At 54.7% G+C, this 26,997-nt stretch overlaps 1 protein-coding gene across 5 annotated transcripts in view; it reads right to left on the reverse strand.

Moving 5' to 3' along the window:
• pja2 (praja ring finger ubiquitin ligase 2) overlaps positions 1 to 26,997 on the reverse strand; it is a 211,457-nt gene that overhangs the window by 102,503 nt on the left and 81,957 nt on the right. For 2 of the 5 annotated variants that reach the window (XM_068029806.1, XM_068029803.1), the window contains exon 1: positions 11,890 to 12,785. The exons of 1 other annotated variant lie outside the window; for it this stretch is intronic. The gene's annotated coding sequence lies outside the window, so the exon portion shown is untranslated. Of the gene's footprint in view, positions 1 to 11,889; positions 12,787 to 12,808; positions 12,882 to 26,997 lie in introns of those variants that run through there. 2 more of the 5 variants (XM_068029805.1, XM_068029808.1) reach the window with 2 other exon arrangements.

Below are 26,997 nucleotides of genomic sequence, written 5' to 3' on the forward strand. Positions count from 1 at the left end.
GAGAGGGATGGAACAATACAAGTTGCTCAAAAGGAAGAGAAGGTGCCAGCAGTAGGTACAGACCAGGATGTGATTTTGTGATAAGTGCCATACTGCCACCAGTGGCCTGGCCAGGGAAAGTGATGAAGGTTCAGCCAGGAGGGATGGCTTCGGTAAGGGGAAAAAAAAAAGGTGTCATCGCTCAGTCATGTTTCAGTCAAGGTAGTGACGCCGATGCAGTTATTCACAATGAGCTCATGGATGACATGGCCTTGTTCACAAGTGAAAGCTGGTCCCCAGGGTCAGTGCTGGGAGGGGTGAGTGGAACAGGAGGAGATTGGCAAGATTACCTCAGTGGGCTCACTGGAAGGGAAAGGTGACCAGAGTAAGATGGGGCAGTTGAAACTGTTACTCAAAGCAGGCAGTCATGAATGCATTGTTGAGTCCTTATGAAGATGCTAAGGAGAGGCACAGAGAGAAGGTTAGGCTTACGAGGGAGTCAAGCCTGTTGCAGAAGCAGGAAAGTACAGAGGTAAAGGAATGTTTAAGAGTTGGGGTGGGGAATGATGTTTGCAGAGTAGCCAAGAGAGTAGAAATGAAAAGGAGGAACAACGACAGGGGAGAGGAGAAGGGAAAGGACAAAAAAAAAAGGGAGGGGAAATAGAAATGATGGGCTCAGGTCCAGAGCAGCAGCCAAAAGGCACACATGAAATGGACACAGGAAACAAGTTAGATAAGTGTGATTCCATAGCAAAATTAGGGTATGTCCTGGTAATAAATAGAGAATAGAAAGAAGACACTAGGGACAAGTCCAAAGTTAAAGCCAGAGTTCTCATGATGGGATAAAGCTGATGTAGATAGGATGGAGTTTTATAATGAATGTCAATATATGACAGAACTCATTGGCCATATGTGCAATGGATGGATGCATTGCTGAAGGATTGTTGGCGCAAAGGGAAGGGGCAGGCGCTGCTGGAGCATGCTGAAAAATTGGGTGTTATGTTTTCCTTTGAGAGTCAAGAGGTGAACCAATGCATTATTAGGGCATCATGTACACAGCTGGTCTGACGACAAGTATACCATCTTCAACCTCATCTTTTTCACCTCATCCAAAGATGAGCGATGAGTCCCTTCATTCGCCTCCACCTGCAATCCTCTCTGCAGTGCAATGTTGTGCAGGATGCAGCACAGCACTATTATTTGGGAATCCCTCACTGGCAAATACAGAAGGGTGCTTCTCGAACTGCCCAGGCACCTGAAGGGCATCTTCAACATTCTGATTGTTTACTCTGATAGACCTGGTGATCATGTGGCTCCCTTAGCTTCATTGGTGGGGTTTCTCATAGCTGTCATGAGGCAAGCTTGAAGGTGGTATCCCCCTTCTCTCAAGAACCATCCCTTGAGTCTGCTTCCTAGGATGAAAAGATCTGGAATGTTGAACTACCACACTATGAATGCATTATGGCCGCTTCCAGGGAATTTGGTGCGCACCTGTATGAATCACTTCTAGTGGTTGCGCACTGATGGAAGAATGTCCCTTGTGGTTTATAAAAACTCTTGGTTGCTGCAGTGGTATTTGAATTGCCATGTGGGTGCAATTGGTGGCATCCTGCACCTGTGGGAATTCAGCCAGAGAGGCAAATTCAAGTATTGCCATCACAGCGAAGCTTACATAACTCTGAGCACTGGCAAACAATCCATCCATCATCTGCCTTATACATTTATGTCCAGCAGACTGAGAGACCCTGGATAATGTCTCCAGTAGCACCCTGGAAGGAACCAGAGGCCAAAAAAAAAAAAGAGGGCAATGGTGACTTGCAGTTATTGCTAATGCATAGCCACCAGGTCCAGCAGATAGCAAATTTCCTTCTCGGCTGTAGGTGTCTGTCACCACCTGCCTTGACAACCTCAGCCTGTGGAATCACTGTTCTTCTGAAAGGTCAAGGAAATTGAGCTTCTGTCGAAAACTCTGTTATGAATAGCCCATTCTGTGACCTCAGCCTCTCTCCTATGCAATGTTGATCCCACCACAGCATATCTTTGCTGCCATGGATGTTGATAGTATATCAGAAGAGGAAGGACTATCAAACACATCCAATGCATCTTCCATCCTGACCTCATGAGTTTGAAAGTCTCCAAAAGATTAGAAAAAGCTGTAATAACTACTCTCTGTCAAACATTTTCCAGAGAATTGAGACACCAAAAGGTAAAACATGAGCTTTTATTCAATTGGAACAATCACAAATTTAAATACTCATCTTAGCTCCATTTCCTTGTTCAGTTTGCTGAGCCCTGGGAAACCCAAGCTGGAGATGTTAAATTTAAAGGAAAGACAAATTCAATTCAAAAAAGACCTCATTAACGTCTCCCAAGGACACTAATTGTTGCAATAAGTACCTACCCGTCTGCACTAATTAAGGTCCTGACTTTGGTGAATAAGTTACTCAGATATTCAAATGTGCTTCCGCTAAACATAGAAGTGTGTCCGTTGGAGCCAGGTCGTGATCTAAAAATGGACATATTAATTGCCCACCTGTTCCCAATCCACTCGTTCTTGGAGGTTAAAATCCCAACTCCCTCTCGCCATAGCTTTCTTTAAATAGTTCCAGCAGTGAAGCATACAACTGTATAGTTGTAGCAAGATTCCCTATTTTTATACTTTAGCTGAGAAATTTTTTCACCCAGAGGTTGGTTGGAATCTGGAACACACTGTCTGAAGAAGAGGTGGTAGAGGCAGGAACACTCACGACATTCAAGAAGTATTTAGATCAGCACTTGAAACGCCATAACATACAAGGCCAAGGGCCAAGTGCAGGGAAATGGGATTAGTTAGGACGGGTGCTTGATGGTCGGCGCAGGCGCGTTGGGCTGAAGGGTGTGTTTCTGTGCTGTAAAACTCTATGACTCTATCTCCTTTTGCAATAAAGGTCAACATTCCATTTGCCTTCCTAATTACGAGCTGTACATGCAGGCTGACTTTTTATGATTCATGCACAAGGACACCCAGGTCCCTCTGTACCACAGCATTCTGCAGTCTCGCAACATTTAAAGAATATTCTGCTTTTCTATTCTTCCTACCAAAGTGGACAATCTCACATTAAACTCCATCTGCCAAATTTTTGCCCACTAACTTAACCGATCTATATCCCTTTACAGGCTCTATATATCCTCCTCACAACCTCCTTTCCTACCTATCTTCATACTGTCAACAAATTGGGCTACAATACAATCCGTCCCTTCATTCAAGTATTAATATAGATGGTAAATGGTGGAGGCCCCAGTACTGATCCCTGTGGCACTTCAATAGTTAGTTTGCCTCATCCTGAAAATGAATTTATCCTGACTTTCTGCTTCCTGTTAGTTAGCCAGTCCTCAATTCATGCTAATATATCACCCCCAACACCACAAGCTCTTATCTTGTGCAGTAACCTTTTATATGGCACCTTATCGAATGCCTTTTGGAAATCCGAACACACTACATCTACTGGACCTCCTTTATCCACCCTGCTTGTTACATCCTCAAACAACGCTAATAAATTTGTCAAACGCGATTTCCCTTTCACAAAACCAAGTTGACTCTGCCTAATTATATTGTGATTTTCTAAATGTCCTGCTACGACTTCTTTAATCATAGATTCTAGCATTTTCCCAGCAGACATTAGGCTAACTGGAATAAAAACAGGAAGTACTGGAAATACACTCAGCAGGACAGGCAGCATCTGTGGAGAGAGAAGCAGAGTTAACGTTTCAGACCTATGACCTTTCATCAAAACTGGCAAAGGTTCGAAAAGAATTAGGTTTTAAGCAAGTGAAGGGGTGGGCTAACTGGTTTTGTCTCCCTCCTTCTCGAACAGAGGTGTTACGTTTGCGGTTGCCCAATCCGCTGGGACCTTTCAAGAAACTAGAGAATTCTGAAAGATTACAACCAATGCATTCATTATCTTCGCAGCCACTTCCTTTAAGACCCTCAGATGCAGGCCATCAGGTCCAGGGGACCTGTCAGCTTTTCGTCCCATTAGTATTCCCATTACTTTTTTTTTAAATCTTAGTACTGTCTCCAGGGCTTTGCATTCTTCTTAAAGCAGGGTGCCCTAGTGGAGTCAATATTCTAATTACAGGTAACCAATTATTTGTATACGTTTAAAATGACCTTTTCCTTTTGTATTAATGTCCCCAATTATAAAGCCTGGAATCTTAAAACACTTTATGAACATGAGCTCCCACTTTTAAAAGATTTGTGTATCTGAACCAGCAACAGTCTGCACTTGTACTCCTTTTAAATCTTTAATTTTTTTAGTCTTCCGCCAAAATGTATCACATCAAATCTCATCAGATACTTCTGTCATGCTCCTGAAAATTACAGGTTTGACATTTCGCAAACTGATTAAAAACTTTTCAGCACAGAACTTGCAGTGGAAAAGAATATAGTTTGAAAAAATAGATTACAGATTTCAAGTTTGATTGGCAAAGGCATTATAAATTCTTTAATACTGCCCCAAACTCTAAAAATCTTCAAGACAAAATAAAAATTAATCAAAAGTGATAATATAAGCACACCATCATCTAGAAGCAGGTTAGAACCACCAATAATTCTGATTTCAGGTCACTGTCCTTTGGCAGGGGTTCTTAAATATTCAATTCAAACAATTTAAACATAAATAAGACACCATGGAGGAGATCTCCGGTACCAAAGAAAACATTAAAGTGTTAAACTTAAAACAATTAATTTAAATGCAAATGGTTCTCTTATAGCTCATGAAAGGAGAATGATACCAGGTAACACACAATGCATTATACAAATAGGGCAGAGTTTCTGTCATGATTTGAGGTCTCAAAAAATGTTCTTTGCTGCCAAGGTGGAACTGAACCTAATCTGTCCTATTAAAGAACAAAGAACAGTACAGTACAGGACAGGCCATTCAGCCCTCCAAGCCTGCGCCGATCTTGATGCCTGTCTAAACTAAAACCTTCTGCACTTCTGGGGACCATATCTCTCTATTCCCATCCTATTCATGCATTTGTCAATATGCCTCTTAAACGTCGCTATCGTACCTGCTTCCACCACTTCCCCCGGCAGTAAGTTCCAGGCACTCACCCCCTTCTGCTTAAAGAACTTGCCTCGCACATCCCCTCTAAACTTTGCCCCTCTCACCTTAAACCTATGTCCCCTAGTAACTGACTCTTCCACCTTGGGAAAAAGCTTCTGACTATCCACTCTGTCCATGCCACTCATAACTTTGTAAACCTCGATCATGTCGCCCCTCCACCTCCGTCGTTCCAGCGAAAACAATCCGAGTTTATCCAACCTCTCCTCATAGCTAATGCCCTCCAGACCAGGCAACATCCTGGTAAACCTCTTCTGTACCCTCTCCAAAGCCTCCACGTCCTTCTGGTAGTGTGGCGACCAGAATTGCACGCAATATTCTAAGTGTGGCCTAACTAAGGTTCTGCACAGCTGCAGCATGACATGCCAATTTTTATACTCTATGCCCCGACCGATGAAGGCAAGCATGCCGTATGCCTTCTTGGCTACCTTATCCATAAGCGTGGCACTTTCAGTGACCTGTGGACCTGTACGCCCAGATCTCTCTGCCTGTCAATACTCCTAAGGGTTCTGCCATTTACTGTATACTTCCCACCTGTATTAGATCTTCCAAAATGCATTACCTCACATTTGTCCAGATTAAATTCCATCTGCCATTTCTCCGCCCAAATCTCCAACCGATCTATATCCTGCTGTATCCTCTGACAATCCTCATCACTATCTGCAACTCCACCAACCTTTGTGTCGTCCGAAAACTTACTAATCAGACCAGCTACATTTTCCTCCAAATCATTTATATATACTACAAACAGCAAAGGTCCCAGCACTGATCCCTGCAGAACACCATTAGTCACAGCCCTCCATTCAGAAAAGCACCTTTCCACTGCTACCCTCTGTCTTCCATGACTGAGCCAGTTCTGTATCCATCTTGCTAACTCACCTCTGATCCCGTGTGACTTCACCTTTTGTACCAGTCTGCCATGAGGGACCTTGTTAAAGGCTTTACTGAAGTCCATATAGACAACATCTACTGCCCTTCCTTCATCAATCACCTTCGTCACTTCCTCAAAAAACTCAATCAAGTTAGTGAAAAACGACCTCCCCTTCACAAAACCATGCTGCCTCTCGCTAATAAGTTCATTTGTTTCCAAATGGGAGTAAATCCTGTCCCGAAGAATCCTCCCTAATAATTTCCCTACCACTGACGTAAGGCTCACCGGCCTATAATTTCCTGGATTATCCTTGCTATCCTTCTTAAACAAAGGAAAATTGGCCATTCTCCAATCCTCTGGGACCTCACCTGCAGCCAATGAGAATACAAAGATTTCAGTCAAGGCCCCAGCAATTTCTTCCTATGCCTCCCTCAGTATTCTGGGGTAGATCCCATCAGGCCCTGGGGACTTAGCTACCTTAATGCTTTGCAAGATGCCCAACACCTCCTCCTTTTTGATAACAACATGTCCCAGACTATCCACACTCCCTTCCCTGGACTCGTCATCCACCAAGTCCTTCTCTTTGGTAAATACTGATGCAAAGTACTAATTTAGTACCTCGCCCATTTCCTCTGGCTCCACACATAGATTCCCTCCTCTGTCCTCAAGTGGGCCAACCCTTTCCCTGGTTACCCTCTTGCTCTTTATATACCTATAAAAAGCCTTGGGATTCTCCTTAATCCTATTTGCCAATGACTTTTCATGATTCCCTTTTAGCCCTCCTGACTCCTTGCTTAAGTTCCTTCCTACTTTTTTATATTCCTCAAGAATTTTGTCTGTTCCCAGCCTTCTAGCCCTTACAAATGCTTCCTTTTTCTTTTTGACTAGGCTCACAATATCCCTCATTATCCAAGGTTCCCGAAACTGGCCAAACTTATCCTTCTTCCTCACAGGAACATGCCGGTCCTGGATTCTAATCAACTGACGTTTGAAAGACTCCCACATGTCAGATGTTGATTTACCCTCAAACAGCCACCCCCAATCTAAATTTTTCAGTTCCTGCCTAATATTGTTATAATTAGCCTTCCCCCAATTTAGCACCTTCACCCGAGGACTACTCTTATCCTTATCCACAAGTACCTTAAAACTTATGGAATTATGGTCACTGTTCCCGAAATGCTCCCCTACTGAGACTTCGACCACTTGGCCGGGCTCATTCCCCAATACCAGGTCCAGTACGGCCCCTTCCCTAGTTGGACTATCTACATATTGTTTCAAGAAGCTCTCCTGGATGCTCCTTACAAATTCTGCCCCATCCAAGCCCCTAGCACTAAGTGAGTCCCAGTCAATATAGGGGAAGTTAAAATCACCCACCACTACAACCCTGCTACCTTTACATCTTTCCAAAATCTGTCTACATATCTGCTCCTCTGCCTCCCGCTGGCTGTTGGGAGGCCTGTGGTAAACACCCAACATCGTGACTGCACCCTTCCTATTCCTGAGCTCCACCCATATTGCCTCGCTGCATGACCCCTCCGAGGTGTCCTCCCGCAGTACAGCTGTGATATTCTCCTTAACCAGTAATGCAACTTCCCCCACCCCTTTTACATCCCCCTCTATCCCACCTGAAGCTTCTAAATCCTGGAACATTTAGCTGCCAATCCTGTCCTTCCCTCAACCAAGTCTCTGTAATAGCAACAAGTACTAATCCGAACTCTAAGTTCATCTGCCTTACCTGTTATACTTATCGCGTTGAAACAAATGCACTTCAGACCACCAGTCTTGCTGTGCTCAGCAACATCTCCCTGCCTGCTCTTCCTCTTAGTCTTAAAGCCACGATGCTTAACTGGAACAGAGTAGAATTCTAATGTACAACCACTCTTTGGAGGGAACTACTGTACCAAAAAAGGCCAACTGGACACGAAACATGAACGTAGCACCTTATCACATTCACAAGACATCCGTAAATGATTCACAACCAATGACATACTTCTTGAAGTGACTGCCATAGTGCGCACAGGAACTGATCCCCTGTGGGAGGCACTGCTTGCGCCATAAACTACAAAAACACTCACTTAACTACTAAATATTTTTCATATAAAAAGTTAATTTAAACATATTGGAAAACATGGACCATACCCACTTGTGTTCTTAGTGTTGTCTATTTGAAATAAAAACAGAAAAAGGTGGATGTATTCAGCAGGTCAGGCACCATCTGTGGACAGAGACAGTTAACATTTCAGGTCAACTGCACTTCTAACTTTTGTCAGTTTTGACAAAAGGTAACTTGATTTAAGTGCAGAGGAGAAGGGAACAAAAGGAAAGGCCTCAGGTATAGTGCGAGGCAGGACAGATTAAATGACAAAAGGGGTAATGGTGCAAGACGTCATCGGACGGGGCATTGAGTACAAGAGTTGGCAGGTCATGTTACAGTTGTATAGGACTTTGGTTCGGCCACATTTGGAATACTGCGTACAGTTCTGGTCGCCACATTATCAAAAGGATGTGGATGCTTTGGAGAGGGTGCAGAGGAGGTTCACCAGGATGTTGCCTGGTATGGAGGGCGCTAGCTATGAAGAGAGGTTGAGCAGATTAGGATTATTTTCATTAGAAAGACGGAGGTTGAGGGGGGACCTGATTGAGGTGTACAAAATCATGAGAGGTATAGACAGGGTGGATAGCAAGAGGCTTTTTCCCAGAGTGGGGGTTTCAATTACTAGAGGACACGAGTTCAAAGTGAAAGGGGAAAAGTTTAGGGGGGATATGCGTGGAAAGTTCTTTACGCAGAGGGTGGTGGGCACCTGGAACGCATTGCCAGCGGAGGTGGTAGATGCGGGCACGATGGAGTCTTTTAAGATGTATCTAGACAGATACATGAATGGGCAGGAAGAAAAGAGATACAGAACCTTAGAAAATAGGCGACATGTTTAGAGAGAGGATCTGGATCGGCGCAGGCTTGGAGGGCCGAAGGGCCTGTTCCTGTGCTGTAATTATCTTTGTTCTTTGTAAGACAGGAAATGGGAATGGGGCAATAAGCAAAAGATCAGCCTAGAGGAGGTATAAATGGGAATAGCAGAGAGTTGCACAGCTTCTTGCCAGATAATACAAATGAAAGCTAGACAATAGAGATGGCTAAAAGTTTTACTTTTAAATGCAATCGCAGAACAATACAAATCCGCCCCACGATATCATCACAGTGACTTCAGTAAGTCCCTCCATCAGAAGGTCAAAAATGGGGATGTTCGCTGACGACTGCACAATGTTCAGCACCATTCGTGACTCCTCAAATACTGAAGCAGACCATGTCCATATGCAGCAAGACTTGGACAACATCCAGAAATGGGCTGATAAGTGGCAAGTAACATTTGCGCCACACAAGTGCCGGGCCTTTAGGGAAGGAAATTCCATCCTCACCTGGTCTGGCCTACATGTGACTCCAGACCCACAGCAATGTGGTTGACTCTTAACTGCCCTCTGAAATGGCCCGAGCAAGCCACTCGGTTGTCAAGGGCAATTAGGGCTGGGCAATAAATGCTGGCCTTGCCAGCAACGTCCACATCCCATGAAAGAATAGATAAAAAAGAGGCAATGATCATCTCAAACAAGAGAGAATCTAACCATCTCCCCTTGACATTCAATGGCATTATGATTGCTGAATCCCCCACTATTAACATCCTGGGGGGTCATCATTGCCCAGAAACTGAAATGGACCAGCCACATAAATGCTATGGCTCCAAGAACAGGGCAGAGGCAGGGAATTCTGCCGCGAGTAACTCACCTCTTGTCTCCCCACTGCCTGTCCACCATCTACAAGGCACAAGTCAGGAGTGTGATGGAATACTCTCCACTTGTCTGGATGGGTGCAGCTCCAACACTCAAGAAGCTCGACACCATCCAGGACAAAGCAGCCTGCTTGATTAGCGCCCATCCCCCACCTTCAACATTCACTCCCTCCACCACCGGCACATAGTTGCATCAGCGTGTACGATCCACAAAATGCATTGCAGCAACTCACCAAGGCACCTTCGACAGCACCTTCCAAACCTGGACCTCTACCACCTAGAAGGACAAGGACAGCAGATGCATGGGAACACCACCATCAGCAAGGTCCCCTCCAAGCCACACCATCTTGATTTGGAACTAAAATTGCCGTTCCTTCACTGTCGCTGGGTCAAAATCATGGAACTTCCTTCCTAACAGCACTGTTGGTGTACCTACACCCAAAGGACTGCAGCAATTCAAGAAGGCAGCTCACCACCATCTTCTCAAGGGCAATTAGGGATGGGCAATAAATGCTGGCCTAGCCAGCAACGCCCACACCCCGAACGAATTAAAAAGGCCATAGTTTGCACTGATGTTTTATGTATAGTTCCAAAACACAATTGCCATAGAGTTGTACAGCATAGAAACAGGCCCTTCGGCCCACCGCGTGCATGGCGACCATAATGCCTGTCTATACTAAACCCACCTGCCTGCATTAATTCCATATCCCTCTATGCCTTGCTCATTCAAGTACCTGTCCAGATGCCTCTTAAATGTTGCTACTGTTCCTGCCTCCACCACCACCTCAGGCAGCTCATTCCACATACCCACTATTCTTTGTGTGAAAATTTTACCCCTTTGATCCCCTTTAAACCTCCTCCCTCTCACCTTAAATTTATGCCCTCTAGTTTTAGTCACCCCTACATGGGAAACAGACTGTGACTATCTACCCTATCTACGCCTCTCATAATTTTATATACCTCTATCATGTCCCCTTTCAACCTCCTTCGCTCTAGGGAAAACAGACCTAGCCTATCCAATCTCTCTTTATAACTCAAGCCCTCCAAACCAGGCAACATCCTCGTGCATCTTTTCTGCACCCTCTCTAACTTAAATACATCTTTCCTGTAGTGCGGCGACCAAAACTGCACACAGTACTCCAAATGTGGCCTAACCAACGTTATGTACAACTGTACATGATGTCCCAACTCTCGTACTCAATGCTTTGGCCGATGAAGGCAAGCATGCCATATGTCTTCTTCATCACCCTGTCAACCTGCGTTGCCACTTCCAGGGAACTATGTGCTTGCACCCCAAGGTGTCTCTGCTCAACAACACTCCCCAGGGCCCTGCCATTCACTGTATATGTCCTGCCCTGGTTTAACTTCCCAAAATGCACCACTTTGCACTTGTCTGCATGAAATTCCATTTGCCAATCCCTTACCCACTTTCCCAGTTTATCTATATCCTGTTGTAACCTTAGACAACCTTTTTCACTGTCCACTATACCACCAATTTTGGTGTCATCTGCAAACTTACTAATCATGCCCCCTACATTCACATCCAAGTCAATATATATGACAAACAACAGAGCGCCCAGCACCCATCCCTGAGGCACAATCTGAAAAACAACCCTCCACTACCACCCTCTGCCTCCAATCACCAAGCCAATTTTGTATCCAATTGGCTAACTCACCCTAGATCCCATGTGTTCGAACCTTCCGGCCCAGCCTACCATGCGGGACCTTGTCAAAGACCTTCCTAAAGTCCATGAAGACAATGTCCATTGCCCTGCCCTCATCAATCTTCTTGGTCACCTCCTCGAAAAACTCAAATCAAATTCGTGAGACATGATTTCCACGCACAAAGCCATGGGGTGATAACCTTAACATGTCCTTTACCTAGAGACCAACCCCACTTCCAGCTATGTTAATAACTTAATAGGAAGTTTGCAAAACAGCCCCTCAGATTCCATTTGTCACGACTGCATAACGGCCGTGGATTGTGGAAGCTATGTAAAACTAAAAGCTGCTGTTAATGGAACTCGCGTTAGTGACACGGCAGCCGTGAGCATATTAATCAGCTGTTCCAGTCTCAGTATTTCACAATCTTCAACAACACCATCACTTAGTGCAGATCACAGGCCACCTGTGCTTTATCTGAAATACGTACAGAAATAGAAGGCGATATTTTTCCCCGATTGAGGCTTTAGGTTGTGCAGCACATTCCCTAGGCCCGGCTACGGATAAGATTCCAGAGGCTGGAAACAGACCAGGAAGTCAAATTTCTCCACTCTTGGGCCTTTGACAGCGGCTCATGCTGTAATTGTTGCGACTGATTCGGCGACCTAGAGCAGGCATTCAGTGGCAGTTGCGATGGACAGCGGTTACTCTCCCTGTCCTCGCTCCCTTTTCCTCTTCCTCCCCCCCTCACTCACTCCTCTCTGAGCAGCGTCACTCCCGCAGTAAACCAGCCCGCAACAGATAAACACGTCACTGAGGGGCTGGCAGCCAATCAGCGGCCACACTGTGACTCACTGGGAAAGGCAATTTAGGGGGAAACAGGAGAGTGGGGTAATAGAGAAAGGACAGTAAATGAGTAGTAAAGAAGAGCAGAGAGCAAGCAATAAAGGACAAGGTAGGGTAATGAGTGGTATGGTAGAAGAGAAACTCGCAATAGGAGCAACTAAGTCAGGCAATAGGAGAGAGGAAGGGTAAAGTGTGGGTAGTAGGAGAGAAGTGACACAATACGTGGAGGAAAGGCAATGGATGCAGGGAGGAAAAGGGCTGGAGAGTACAGGGAGATGAGGGCGAGAGGGAGGATAAGAAGGTGAATGATAGGGAGAGGAGATAAGGAGCGACTGGGCACAGTCTCCAGAAGATAAGTGGAGAGAATGTGGGGACAGAAAGTAGGGGAAACGGAGAGAAACAAGTGAGGAAGTGAGAAAGATGAAGGGGCACAGAAAGTAGGGGAAACAGGGAGAAAGAGCAGAATGAGAAAGAGAGAATGGAGGAAAAAGAGCAAGAAGGGGAGAGAGGAGTGGAAAGAAAAGGGCCAGGATTTCATGTTGGGCCGCGCCTGGGGATCCGACCTGCATTTTACTGGTCACCAGCCTTTAACTGTTCCGAAGCTGGATTTCCATCTGCTTGAGAGAAGTCGTCCCGCCTCATTGAACTTCCTGCCAATCAGCGGGCCAACAGCTCTTAGTGCCAGCAGCGCCACCGGGAGCGGTGGTCACTGCTGGGACTGCAGCCCAGCCGAAAACATGGAGCCAGAAAGACAGGTAGGTTTTGGTTGCCTCGCTGGCGGTAATCAGTCGGGCCACGTTGAGGCAAGGGTGGGTGGTTGGGGGGGAAGGGGCTGCATGTTGGGTACTGGGGATTGTTGGGGTAGCGCAGGGTGCCCGATGAGCAGGGCAACACCCCCCCCCCCCCCCCCCGCCCAGCGCTGAGAAGCCATCTGCTTTTCCCAGACAGCTTTTCCGGCTACAGAACGCCCACTTGTCACACGTAAAATCCGCTTGGAAGCGGGCGAAGGCCCTTAAGTGGCCACTTAAGGGTAGGGTGTTTTGGGGGAGAAAAAGGGGTGGGGTGGGGTGGGGGGAGAAAAAGGGGTGGGGTGGGGTGGGGGGAGAAAAAGGGGTGGGGTGGGGTGGGGTGGGGGAGAAAAAGGGGTGGGGTGGGGTGGGGTGGGGAAGAAAAAGGGGTGGGGTGGGGTGGGGTGGGGAAGAAAAAGGGGTGGGGTGGGGTGGGGGAGAAAAAGGGGTGGGGTGGGGTGGGGAAGAAAAAGGGGTGGGGTGGGGGAGAAAAAGGGGTGGGGTGGGGTGGGGTGGGGGAGAAAAAGGGGTGGGGTGGGGTGGGGAAGAAAAAGGGGTGGGGTGGGGGAGAAAAAGGGGTGGGGTGGGGGAGAAAAAGGGGTGGGGTGGGGTGGGGTGGGGAGAAAAAGGGGTGGGGTGGGGTGGGGTGGGGGAGAAAAAGGGGTGGGGTGGGGTGGGGTGGGGGAGAAAAAGGGGTGGGGTGGGGTGGGGGAGAAAAAGGGGTGGGGTGGGGTGGGGTAGAAAAAGGGGTGGGGTAGAAAAAGGGGTGGGGTGGGGTGGGGTGGGGTGGGGCAGAAAAAGGGGTGGGGTGGGGCAGAAAAAGGGGTGAGTTGGGGTGGGGTGTTGTGGGGGAGAAAATGCGTTGGGGTGGGGTGGGGTGTTGTGGGGGAGAAAAAGGGGTGGGGTGGGGTGGTATGGGGGAGATAAAGGGGTGGGGTGGGGTGGGGTGGGGTGGGGTGGGGTGGGGTAGGGGAGAAAAAGGGATGGGGTGTTGGGGAGAAAAAGGGGTGGGGTGGAGTGGGGTGGGGGAGAATAAGGGGTGGAGTGGGGTGGGGTGGGGGAGATTAAGGGGTGGAGTGGGGTGGGGGAGAATAAGGGGTGGAGTGGGGTGGGGGAGAATAAGGGGTGGGGTGGGGGAGAATAAGGGGTGGGGTGGGGTGGGGTGGGGGAGGAAAAAGGGTGGAGTGGGGTGGGGTGGGGGAGGAAAAAGGGTGGAGTGGGGTGGGGTGGGGTGGGGGAGGAAAAAGGGTGGAGTGGGGTGGGGTGGGGGAGAAAAAGGGGTGGGGTGGGGTGGGGTAGAAAAAGGGGTGGGGTGAGGGAGAAAAAGGGGTGGGGTGGGGTGGGGGAGAAAAAGGGGTGGGGTGGGGGAGAAAAAGGGGTGGGGTGGGGTGGGGGAGAAAAAGGGGTGGGGTGAGGGAGAAAAAGGGGTGGGGTGGGGTGGGGTGGGGTGGGGTAGAAAAAGGGGTGGGGTGGGGTGGGGTGGGGGAGAAAAAGGGGTGGGGTGAGGGAGAAAAAGGGGTGGGGTGGGGTGGGGGAGAAAAAGGGGTGGGGTGGGGTGGGGGAGAAAAAGGGGGTGGGGTGGGGGTGGGGGAGAAAAAGGGGTGGGGTGAGGGAGAAAAAGGGGTGGGGTGAGGGAGAAAAAGGGGTGGGGTGAGGGAGAAAAAGGGGTGAGGAAGAAAAAGGGGTGGGGTGGGGTGGGGTGAGGGAGAAAAAGGGGTGGGGTGGGGCAGAAAAAGCGGTGGGGTGGGGTGTTGTGGGGGGAGAAAAAGGGGTGGGGTGGGGTGGGGTGGGGTGGGGCAGAAAAAGCGGTGGGGTGGGGGTGTTGTGGGGGAGAAAAAGGGGTGGGTTGGGGTGGGGTGTTGTGGGGGAGAAAAAGGGGTGGGTTGGGGTGGGGTGGGGTGGGGGAGAAAAAGGGGTGGGGTGGGGTGTTGTGGGGGGAAAAGGGGGTGGGGTGGGGTGGGGTGTTGTGGGGGGGAAAGGGGTGGGGTGGGGTGGGGTTGGGTGTTGTGGGGGGGAGAAAAAGGGATGGGATGGGATGGGGTGGGGTGTTGTGGGGGAGTAAAAGGGGTGGGATGGGGTGTTGTGGGGGAGTAAAAGGGGTGGGATGGGGTGTTGTGGGGGAGAAAAAGGGGTGGGGTGGGATGGGGTGTTGTGGGGGAGAAAAGGGGTGGGGTGGGGTGGGGTGTTGTGGGAGAGAAAAAGGGGTGGGGGTGTGTGGGGGGAGAAAAAGGGGTGGGGGTGTGTGGGGGGAGAAAAAGGGGTGGGGGGGTGTGGGGGGAGAAAAAGGGGTGGGGGGGTGTGGGGGAGAAAAAGGGGTGGGGGGGTGTGGGGGGAGAAAAAGGGGTGGGGGGGTGTGGGGGGAGAAAAAGGGGTGGGGGGGTGTGGGGGAAAAAGGGGTGGGGGGGTGTGGGGGGGGAAAAAGGGGTGGGGGGGTGTGGGGGGGGAAAAAGGGGTGGGGGGTGTGGGGGGAGAAAAAGGGGTGGGGGGTGTGGGGGGAGAAAAAGGGGTGGGGGGGTGTGGGGGGAGAAAAAGGGGTGGGGGGGGTGTGGGGGGAGAAAAAGGGGTGGGGGGGGTGTGGGGGAGAAAAGGGGTGGGGGGGTGTGGGGGGAGAAAAAGGGGTGTGGGGGAGAAAAGGGGTGGGGGGGGGTGTGGGGGGAGAAAAAGGGGTGGGGGGGGTGTGGGGGGAGAAAAAGGGGTGGGGGGGGGTGTGGGGGGAGAAAAAGGGGTGGGGGGAGAAAAAGGGGTGGGGGGGGTGTGGGGGGAGAAAAAGGGGTGGGGGGGGGTGTGGGGGGAGAAAAAGGGGTGGGGGGGGGGTGTGGGGGGAGAAAAGGGGTGGGGGGGGTGTGGGGGGAGAAAAGGGGTGGGGGGTGTGGGGGGAGAAAAGGGGTGGGGGGGTGTGGGGGGAGAAAAAGGGGTGGGGGGGTGTGGGGGAGAAAAGGGGTGGGGGGGTGTGGGGGGAGAAAAAGGGGTGGGGGGGTGTGGGGGGAGAAAAAGGGGTGGGGGGGGTGTGGGGGGAGAAAAAGGGTGGGGGGTGTGGGGGAGAAAAAGGGGTGGGGGGGTGGGGGTTGTGGGGGGAGAAAAAGGGGTGGAGGGTGAAGAAGGGGTGTGGTGTGGGAAGGGGTGTGGTGTGGGGTGGGGTGGGGTGTGGTGTGGGTTGTGGGGTAGAAAAAGGGGTGGGGTGGGGAGGGGTGGGGTACAGTACACTTGTCAGGCAATGACCCTGAGCTTCAAGCACCCATTGAAGCAGGTGGTCTTTGGCGGGACAGAACCTTTCTGACAGGAGGCTGCCTGGTTTGAGGCAGGCGGTAGCTTTCCAATGAGATGCGACGACCTCTCCCACCGACAAAGGCAACCCGTGGCACCCAATCTCTACGCCAATTGAGCTGGACTTAAAACCCATAACTGCTGCCTTCCATGTTGTTTTGGTCGCTATGAGGCGACTATGAAATGACCTCTCCATGGCGTATGCCTGGGCGAAATGTATGGAGGTTGTGAGTTGCCCAAGCATCAAAACCCCCCTCTCGGCCTGCCTAGTGGGGATCAAAGGAGTGCAGAGTATGACATTTGGCACTGGTTTGGCTGCAGGAACTGCTGGAAACATGTCAAAGGTGACACATCCCACACGGAAGAGTGTCTGCAGAGACTCATCGACAGGCGTGCGGCTGCCTGCAACGAATTTGGCCTAACCATCAGTTTCAGGAAAATGAACATCATGGGACAGGACGTCAGAAATGTTCCATCCATCAATATCGGCGACCACACTCTGGAAGTGGTTCAAGAGTTCACCTATCTAGGCTCAACCATCACCTGTAACCTGTCTCTCGATGCAGAAATCAACAAGCGCATGGGAAAGGCGTCTGCTGCTATGTCCAGACTGCCCATGACGGTGTGGGAAAATGGCGCACTGATATGGAACAGAAAAAGGGGTGGGGTGGGGTGGGGTGGGGTGGGGTTGGGTGGGGTGGGGGAGAAAAATGGGTGGGGGTGGTGTGGGGGAGAAAAAGGGGTGGGGTGGTGTGGGGCAGAAAAAGGGGTGGGGTGGGGTGGGGTGGGGTGGGGTGGGGCAGAAAAAGGGGTGGGGTGGGGTGGGGCAGAAAAAGGGGTGGGGTGGGGTGGGGCAGAAAAAGGGGTGGGGTGGGGTGGGGTGGGGTGGGGCAGAAAAAGGGGTGGGGGTGGGGTGGGGTGGGGCTGAAAAAGGGGTGGGGTGGTGTGGGGGAGAAAAACGGGGGGGTTGGTGTGGGGGGAGAAAAACGGGGGGGTTGGTGTGGGGGAGAAAAACGGGGGGGTTGGTGTGGCTGAAAAAGGGGTGGGGTGGGGGTGGGGGAGAAAAACGGGGGGGGTTGGTGTTGGGGAGAAAAACGGGGGGTTGGTGTGGGGGAGAAAAAGGTTTGGGGTGTTGTGAGGGAGAAAAGGGGTGGGGTGGGAAGGGGTGGGGTGGGGGAGAAAAAGGGGTGGGGTAAGGTGGGGGAGAAAAAGGGGTGGGGGAGAAAAAGGGGTGGGGTGGGGTAGGGTGGGGGAGAAAAAGGGGTTGGTGGGGTAGGGTGGGGGAGAAAAAGGGGTGGGGGAGAAAAAAGGGGTGGGGGAGAAAAAGGGGTGGGGGAGAAAAAGGGGTGCGGTAGGGTGGGGGAGAAAAAGGGGTTGGGTGGGGGAGAAAAAGGGGTTGGGTGGGGCAGGGTGGGGGAGAAAAAGGGGTTGGGTGGGGCAGGGTGAGGGCGAAAAAGGGGTGGGGTGGGGTGGGGTGGGTGAGAAAAAGGGGTGGGGTACGGTGGGTGAGAAAAAGGGGTGGGGTGGGGTGGGGTAGGGTGGGTGAGAAAAAGGGGTGGGGTGGGGTAGGGTGGGGGAGAAAAAGGGGTGGGGTGGGGAGAAAAAGGGGTGGGGTGGGGTGGGGGGAAAAAGGGATGGGGTGGAAAAAGGGGTGGTGTGGGGTGGGGAGAAGGTGGGGTGGGGTGGGGGGGGGAGAAAAGGGTAGGGTGGGGTGAAAAAGGGGTGGGGTGGGGTGGGGGAGAAAGTGGGGTGGGGTGGGGTAGGGGAGAAAGTGGGGTGGGAGAGAAAGAGGGGTGGGGTGGGGTGGGGTGGGGTGGGGTGGGGTAGTAAAAGGGGTGAGTGGAAAAGGGGTGGGGGGGGAAAGGAGTGGTGGGGGGAAAGGAGTGGGGGAGAAAAAGGGGTGGGGTGGGGTGGGGTGGGGGAGAAAAAGGGGTGGGGTGGGGTGGGGGAGAAAAAGGGGTGGGGGTGGGGTGGAGTGGGGGAGAAAAAGGGGTGGGGGAGAAAAAGGGGTGGGGTGGGGGAGAAAAAGGGGTGGGGTGGGGGTGAAAAAGCAGTGGGGTGGGGTGGGGGAGAAAAAGGGGTGGGGTGGGGGAGAAAAAGGGGTGGGGTGGGGGAGAAAAAGGGGTGGGGTGGGGGAGAAAAAGGGGTGAGGTGGGGTGGGGGAGAAAAAGGGGTGAGGTGGGTGGGGGAGAAAAAGGGGTGAGGTGGGGTGGGGGAGAAAAAGGGGTGGGGTGGGGTGGGGTAGAAAAAGGGGTGGGGTGGGGAGGGGTAGAAAAAGGGGTGGGGTGGGGTGGGGTGGGGGAGAAAAAGGGGTGGGGTGGGGGAGAAAAAAGGGGTGGGGTGGGGTGGGGGAGAAAAAAGGGGTGGGGGTGGGGTGGGGTGGGGTGGGGGAGAAAAAGGGGTGGGGTGGGGTGGGGTGGGGTGGGGTGGGGGAGAAAAAAGGGGTGGGGTGGGGTGGGGGTGGGAAAAAAGGGGTGGGGTGGGGGGAGAAAAGGGGTGGGGGTGAAAAGGGGTGGGGTGGGTGGGGTGGAGGAGAAAACGGGGTGGGGGTGGGGTGGGGTGGGGGAGAAAAAGGGGTGGGGGTGGGTTCGGGAGAAAAAGGGGTGGGGTGGGGGAGAAAAAGGGGTGGGGTGGGGTGGGGTGGGGGAGAAAAAGGGGTGAGGTGGGGTGGGGGAGAAAAAGGGGTGAGGTGGGGTGGGGGAGAAAAGGGGTGAGGTGAGGTGAGGTGGGGTGGGGGAGAAAAAGCGGTGAGGTGGGGTGGGGTGGGGGAGAAAAAGGGGTGGGGTGGGGTGGGGTGGGGGAGAAAAAGGGGTGGGGTGGGGTGGGGGGAGAAAAAGGGGTGGGGTGGGGTGGGGGAGAAAAAGGGGTGGGGTGGGGTGGGGGAGAAAAAGGGGTGGGGTGGGGTGGGGTGGGGTGGGGGAGAAAAAAGGGGTGGGGTAGAAAAAAGGGGTGGGGTGGGGTGGGGGAGAAAAAAGGGGTGGGGTGGGGTGGGGTGGGGGAGAAAAAAGGGGTGGGGTGGGGTGGGGTGGGGGAGAAAAAGGGGTGAGGTGGGGTGGGGGAGAAAAAGGGGTGAGGTGAGGTGAGGTGGGGTGGTGGAGAAAAAGCGGTGAGGTGGGGGGGGGTGGGGTGGGGGAGAAAAAGGGGTGGGGTGGGGTGGGGGAGAAAAAGGGGTGAGGTGGGCTGGGGGAGAAAAAGGGGTGAGGTGAGGTGGGGTGGGGGAGAAAAAGGGGTGAGGTGAGGTGGGGTGGGGGAGAAAAAGGGGTGAGGTGAGGTGAGGTGGGGTGGGGGAGAAAAAGGGGTGAGGTGAGGTGAGGTGGGGTGGGGGAGAAAAAGGGGTGAGGTGAGGTGGGGTGGGGGAGAAAAAAGGGGTGAGGTGGGGTGGGGGAGAAAAAGGGGTGAGGAGGGGTGGGGTGGGGTGGGGGAGAAAAAAGGGGTGAGGAGGGGTAGGGTGGGGGAGAAAAAAGGGGTGAGGAGGGGTAGGGTGGGGGAGAAAAAAGGGGTGGGGTGGGGGAGAAAAAAGGGGTGGTGGGGTGGGGGAGAAAAAAGGGGTGGGGTGGGGTGGGGTGGGGTGGGGGAGCAAAAAAGGGGTGGGGTGGGGTGGGGGAGAAAAAAGTGGTGGTGTGGTGTGGTGTGGGGGAGAAATAAGGGGTGGGGTGGGGGAGAAATAAGGGGTGGGGTGGGGGAGAAATAAGGGGTGGGGTGGGGTGGGGGAGAAATAAGGGGTGGGGTGGGGTGGGGTGGGGGAGAAAAAGGGGTGGGGGAGAAAAAAGGGGTGGGGTGGGGGAGAAAAAAGGGGTGGGGTGGGGGAGAAAAAGGGGTGGGGTGGGGGAGAAAAGGGGTGGGGGGAAAGGGGTGGGGGAGAAAAAGGGGTGGGGGAGAAAAGGGGTGGGGTGGGGGAGAAAAAGGGTGGGTTCGGGGAGAAAAAGGGGTGGGGGAGAAAAAAGGGTGGGGTGGGGGTGAAAAGGGGTGAGGTGGGGGTGAAAAAGGGGTGAGGTGGGGGAGAAAAAAGGGGTGAGGTGGGGGAGAAAAAAGGGGTGAGGTGGGGGAGAAAAAAGGGGTGAGGTGGGGGAGAAAAAGGGGTGAGGTGGGGGAGAAAAAAGGGGTGAGGTGGGGGAGAAAAAAGGGGTGAGGTGGGGGAGAAAAAAGGGGTGAGGTGGGGGAGAAAAAAGGGGTGAGGTGGGGGAGAAAAAAGGGGTGAGGTGGGGGAGAAAAAAGGGGTGGGGTGGGGTGGGGTGGGGGAGAAAAAAGGGGTGGGGTGGGGTGGGGGAGAAAAAAGGGGTGGGGTGGGGTGGGGTGGGGGAGAAAAAAGGGGTGGGGTGGGGTGGGGGAGAAAAAAGGGGTGGGGTGGGGTGGGGTGGGGTGGGGTGGGGGAGAAAAAAGGGGTGGGGTGGGGTGGGGGAGAAAAAGGGGTGGGGTGGGGTGGGGTGGGGTGGGGGAGAAAAAGGGGTGGGGTGGGGTGGGGTGGGGGAGAAAAAAGGGGTGGGGTGGGGTGGGGAGAAAAAGGGGTGGGCGTGGGGTGGGGGAGAAGGGTGGGGTGGGGGAGAAAAAAGGGGGTGGGGTGGGGTGGGGTGGGTGTGGGGAGAAAAAGGGGTGGGGTGGGGTGGGAGAGAAAAAGGGGTGGGTGGGGTGGGGGAGAAAAAAGGGGTGGGGGAGAAAAAGGGGTGGGGGAGAAAAAAGGGGTGGGGGGAGAAAAAAGGGGTGGGGTGGGGGAGAAAAAGGGGTGGGTGGGGGAGAAAAAAGGGGTGGGGTGAGAAAAAAGGGGTGGGGGAGAAAAAGGGGTGGGGGAGAAAAAAGGGGTGGGGTGGGGCAGAAAAAAGGGGTGTGGTGGGGGAGAAAAAGGGGTGGGGTGGGGTGGGGTGGGGTGGGGTGGGGGAGAAAAGGGGTGGGGTGGGGGAGAAAAAAGGGGTGGGGTGGGGTGGGGTGGGGGGAGAAAAGGGGTGGGGAGAAAAGGGGTGGGGGAGAAAAGGGGTGGGGAGAAAAAGGGGTGGGGGGAAAGGGGTGGGGGGGAAAAGGGGTGGGGGGGAAAAGGGGTGGGGGAGAAAGGGTGGGGGTGGGGTGGGGGAGAAAAGGGGTGGGGGTGGGGTGGGGTGGGGGAGAAAAGGGGTGGGGTGGGGGAGAAAAAGGGGTGGGGTGGGGGAGAAAAGGGGTGGGGTGGGGGGAGAAAAAGGGGTGGGGTGGGGTGGAAAAGGGGGTGGGGTGGGGTGGGGGAGAAAAAGGGGTGGGGTGGGGTGGGGGAGAAAAAGGGGGTGGGGTAGGGTGGGGGAGAAAAAGGGGTGGGGTGGGGTGGGTTCAGGGAGAAAGGGGTGGGGGGAGAAAAAGGGGTGGGGTGGGGTGGGGTGGGGTGGGGAGAAAAAGGGTGGGGTGGGGTGGGGGAGAAAAGGGGTGAGGTGGGGGAGAAAGGGTGGGGTGGGGTGGGGTGGGGTGGGGGAGAAAAGGGTGGGGTGGGGTGGGGGAGAAAAGGGTGGGGTGGGGGAGAAAAAGGGGTGGGGTGGGGAGAAAAGGGGTGGGGTGGGGTGGGGGAGAAATGGGTGGGGTAGGGTGGGGAGAAAAAGGGGTGGGGTGGGGTGGGGTGTGGGGGTGAAAATGGGGTGGGGTGGGGTGTGGGGGAGAAAAGCGGGTGGGGTGGGGTGGGGTGGGGTGTGGGAGAAAAGGGGGTGGGGTGTGGGGGAGAAAGGGGTAGGTGTGGGGGTAGGTGTGGGGGAGAAAAGGGGGTGGGGGGAGAAAAAGGGGTAAGGTTGGGTGGGGGACAAAATGGGGTGGGGGAGAAAAAGGGGTGGGGTGGGTGCGGTGGGGGAGAAAATGGGGTGGGGGTGGGGGGCTGAAGAAGGGGTGGGGTGGGGTGTGGGAGAGAAAGGGTGTGTGGGAGAAAAGGCGGTGGGGGTAGAAAAAGGGGGTGGGGGGGAGAAAAAGGGGTGAGGTGGGGTGGTGGAGAAAAAGCGGTGAGGTGGGGTGGGTGGGGTGGGGTGGGGGAGAAAAAGGGGTGGGGTGGGGTGGGGGAGAAAAAGGGGTGAGGTGGGCTGGGGGAGAAAAAGGGGTGAGGTGAGGTGAGGTGGGGTGGGGGAGAAAAAGGGGTGAGGTGAGGTGGGGTGGGGGAGAAAAAGGGGTGAGGTGAGGTGGGGTGGGGGAGAAAAAGGGGTGAGGTGAGGTGAGGTGGGGGTGGGGGAGAAAAAAGGGGTGAGGTGAGGTGGGGTGGGGGAGAAAAAGGGGTGAGGTGGGGTGGGGGAGAAAAAAGGGGTGAGGAGGGGTGGGGTGGCGGAGAAAAAGGGTGAGGAGGGGTAGGGTGGGGGAGAAAAAAGGGGTGGGGTGGGGGAGAAAAAGGGGTGGGGGGGAAAGGGGTGGGGGAGAAAAAGGGGTGGGGGAGAAAAAGGGGTGGGGTGGGGGAGAAAAAGGGGTGGGTTCGGGGAGAAAAAGGGGTGGGGGAGAAAAAGGGGTGGGGTGGGGTGGGGTGGGGTGGGGGAGAAAAAAGGGTGGGGTGGGGGTGAAAAAGGGGTGAGGTGGGGGTGAAAAAGGGGTGAGGTGGGGGTGAAAAAGGGGTGAGGTGGGGGAGAAAAAAGGGGTGAGGTGGGGAGAAAAAAGGGGTGAGGTGGGGGAGAAAAAAGGGGTGAGGTGGGGAGAAAAAAGGGGTGAGGTGGGGGAGTAAAAAGGGTGGGGTGGGGTGGGGGAGAAAAAAGGGGTGGGGTGGGGTGGGGGAGAAAAAAGGGGTGGGGTGGGGTGGGGGAGAAAAAAGGGGTGGGGTGGGGTGGGGGAGAAAAAAGGGGTGGGGTGGGGTGGGGGGAGAAAAAAGGGGTGGGGTGGGGTGGGGGGAGAAAAAAGGGGTGGGGTGGGTGGGGTGGGGTGGGGGAGAAAAAAGGGGTGGGGTGGGGGTGGGGTGGGGTGGGGGAGAAAAAAGGGGTGGGGTGGGGTGGGGTGGGGGAGAAAAAGGGGTGGGGTGGGGTGGGGGAGAAGGGTGGGGGTGGGGGAGAAAAAAGGGGTGGGGTGGGGTGGGGTGGGGGAGAAAAAAGGGGTGGGGTGGGGTGGGAGAGAAAAAAGGGGTGGGGTGGGGTGGGGGGAGAAAAAAGGGGTGGGGGAGAAAAAAGGGCTGGGGGAGAAAAAAGGGGTGGGGGAGAAAAAAGGGGTGGGGGAGAGAAAAAGGGGTGGGGTGGGGCAGAAAAAAGGGGTGTGGTGGGGGAGAAAAAAGGGTGGGGTGGGGTGGGGTGGGGGAGAAAAAAGGGGTGGGGTGGGGGAGAAAAAAGGGGGTGGGGTGGGGGTGGGGGGAGAAAAAGGGGTGGGGGAGAAAAAGGGATGGGGGGAAAGGGGTGGGGAGAAAAAGGGATGGGGGGAAAGGGGGTGGGGGGGAAAAGGGGTGGGGGGGAAAAGGGGTGGGGGAGAAAAAGGGGTGGGGTGGGGTGGGGGTGGGGGGGAAAAGGGGTGGGGGAGAAAAAGGGGTGGGTGTGGTGGGGGGAGAAAAAGGGGTGGGGTGGGGTGGGGGAGAAAAAGGGGTGGGGTGGGGTGGGGGAGAAAAGGGGTGGGGGAGAAAAAGGGGTGGGGTGGGGTGGGGTGGGTTCAGGGAGAAAAAGGGGTGGGGGAGAAAAAGGGGTGGGGTGGGGGTGGGGAAAAAAAGGGTGGGTGGGGTGGGGGAGAAAAAGGGGTGAGGTGGGGGAGAAAAGGGTGGGGTGGGGTGGGGGTGGGGGAGAAAAAGGGGTGGGGGTGGGGGAGAAAAAGGGGTGGGGTGGGGTGGGGTGGGGGAGAAAAAGGGGTGGGGTGGGGTGGGGTGGGGGAGAAAAAGGGGTGGGGTAGGGTGGGGAGAAAAGGGGTGGGGTAGGGTGGGGAGAAAAAGGGGTGGGGTGGGGTGGGGTGTGGGGGTGAAAATGGGGTGGGGGGTGGGGGGGTGGTGGGGAGAAAGCGGGTGGGGTGGGGTGGGGTGTGGGAGAAAAGGGGGTGGGGTGTGGGGAGAAAGGGGTAGGTGTGGGGGTAGGTGTGGGGGAGAAAAGGGGGTGGGGGAGAAAAAGGGGTAAGGTTGGGTGGGGGACAAAATGGGGTGGGGGAGAAAAAGGGGTGGGGTGGGGTGGGGTGGGTGCGGTGGGGGAGAAAATGGGGTGGGGGTGGGGGGCTGAAGAAGGGGTGGGGTGGGGTGTGGGAGAGAAAAGGGTGTGTGGGAGAAAAGGCGGTGGGGGTAGAAAAAGGGGTGGGGGGGGAGAAAAAGGGGTGAGGTGGGGTGGTGGAGAAAAGCGGTGGGGTGGGGTGGGGTGGGGTGGGGGAGAAAAAGGGGTGGGGTGGGGTGGGGGAGAAAAAGGGGTGAGGTGGGCTGGGGGAGAAAAAGGGGTGAGGTGAGGTGAGGTGGGGTGGGGGAGAAAAAGGGGTGAGGTGAGGTGGGGTGGGGGAGAAAAAGGGGTGAGGTGAAGTGGGGTGGGGGAGAAAAAGGGGTGAGGTGAGGTGGGGTGGGGGAGAAAAAAGGGGTGAGGTGAGGTGGGGTGGGGGAGAAAAAGGGGTGAGGTGAGGTGGGGTGGGGGAGAAAAAAGGGGTGAGGTGAGGTGGGGTGGGGGAGAAAAAGGGGTGAGGTGGGGTGGGGGAGAAAAAAGGGGTGAGGTGGGGTGGCGGAGAAAAAAGGGGTGAGGAGGGGTAGGGTGGGGGAGAAAAAAGGTGGTGGGGTGGGGTGGGGTGGGGGAGCAAAAAAGGGGTGGGGTGGTGTGGGGTGGGGGAGAAAAAAGTGGTGGGGTGGGGTGGGGGAGAAATAAGGGGTGGGGTGGGGGAGAAATAAGGGGTGGGGGTGGGGGAGAAATAAGGGGTGGGGTGGGGTGGGGGAGAAAAAAGGGGTGGGGTGGGAGAGAAAAAAGGGGTGGGGTGGGGGAGAAAAAAGGGGTGGGGTGGGGGGAGAAAAAGGGGTGGGGGGGAAAAGGGGTGGGGGGGGAAGGGGTGGAGGAGAAAAAGGGGTGGGGGAGAAAAAGGGGTGGGGTGGGGGAGAAAAAGGGGTGGGGTGGGGTGGGGGTGGGGGAGAAAAAGGGGTGGGGTGAAAAAGGGGTGAGGTGGGGGAGTAAAAAGGGGTGAGGTGAGGTGGGGGAGTAAAAAGGGGTGGGGTGAGGTGGGGGAGTAAAAAGGGGTGGGGTGGGGTGGGGGAGAAAAAAGGGGTGGGGTGGGGTGGGGGAGAAAAAAGGGGTGGGGTGGGGTGGGGGAGAAAAGTGGGGTGGGGTGGGGTGGGGGAGAAAAAAGGGGTGGGGTGGGGGAGAAAAAAGGGGTGGGTGGGGGAGAAAAAAGGGGTGGGGTGGGGGAGAAAAAAGGGGTGGGGTGGGGGAGAAAAAGGGGTGGGGGAGAAAAAAGGGGTGGGGTGGGGGAGAAAAAAGGGGTGGGGTGGGGGAGAAAAAGGGGTGGGGGAGAAAAAAGGGGTGGGGTGGGGGAGAAAAAAGGGGTGGGGTGGGGGGGAAAAAGGGGTGGGGGGGAAAAGGGGTGGGGGAGAAAAAGGGGTGGGGGGGAAAGGGGTGGGGGAGAAAAAGGGGTGGGGTGGGGTGGGGGAGAAAAAGGGGTGGGGTGGGGGTAGGGTGGGGTGGGTTCAGGGAGAAAAAGGGGTGGGGGAGAAAAAGGGGTGGGGTGGGGTGGGGTGGGGTGGGGAGTAAAAAGGGTGGGGTGGGGTGGGGGAGAAAAAGGGGTGAGGTGGGGGAGAAAAAGGGGTGAGGTGGGGGAGAAAAAGGGGTGGGGTGGGGTGGGGTGGGGGAGAAAAGGGTGAGGTGGGGTGGGGTGGGGTGGGGGAGAAAAAGGGGTGGGGTGGGGTGTGGGGGTGAAAATGGGGTGGGGTGTGGGGGAGAAAAGCGGGTGGGGTGGGGTGGGGTGTGGGAGAAAAGGGGGTGGGGTGTGGGGGAGAAAGGGGTAGGTGTGGGGGTAGGTGTGGGGGAGAAAAGGGGGTGGGGGAGAAAAAGGGGTAAGGTTGGGTGGGGGAGAAAAAGGGGTGGGGTGGGGTGGGTGCGGTGGGGGAGAAAATGGGGTGGGGGTGGGGGGCTGAAGAAGGGGTGGGGTGGGGTGTGGGAGAGAAAAGGGTGTGTGGGAGAAAAGGCGGTGGGGGTAGAAAAAGGGGTGGGGGGGAGAAAAAGGGGTGGGAGGGGAGAAAAAGGGGTGGGAGGTGGGTTGGAGAAAAAGGGGTGGGAGGTGTGGGGGAGAAAAAGGGGTGGGAGGGGAGAAAAAGGGGTGGGAGGTGGGTTGGAGAAAAAGGGGTGGGAGGTGTGGGGGAGAAAAAGGCTGGGGGTGGGGGTGAGAAAAATGGGTGGGGGGTGTGGGGGGGAGAAAAAGGGGTGAGGGGTGTGGGGGGAAGAAAAAGGGGTGGGAGGTGTGGGGGAGAAAAAGGCTGGGGGTGGGGGTGAGAAAAATGGGTGGGGGGTGTGGGGGGGAGAAAAAGGGGTGAGGGGTGTGGGGGGAAGAAAAAGGGGTGGGGGTTGAGGGGGGAGAAAAAGGGTTGGGGGGAGAAAAAGGGTTGGGGGGAGAAAAAGGAGTGGGAGGGGAGAAAAAGGGGTGGGGGTGGGGTGGAGAAAAAGAGGTGGGGGGTGTGGGGGAGAAAAAGGGGTGGGAGGAGAAAAAGAGGTGGGGGTTGGGGGGGAGAAAAAGAGGTGGGGGTTGGGGGGGAGAAAAAGAGGTGGGGGTTGGGGGGGAGAAAAAGGGGTGGGGGTTGGGGGGGAGAAAAAGGGGTGGGGGTTGGGGGGGAGAAAAAGGGGTGGGGGTGTGGGGGGGGAGAAAAAGGG

This window comes from Heterodontus francisci, chromosome 4, assembly GCF_036365525.1.
Source record: "Heterodontus francisci isolate sHetFra1 chromosome 4, sHetFra1.hap1, whole genome shotgun sequence".
In the NCBI taxonomy this organism is placed as follows: Eukaryota; Metazoa; Chordata; class Chondrichthyes; order Heterodontiformes; family Heterodontidae; genus Heterodontus; species Heterodontus francisci.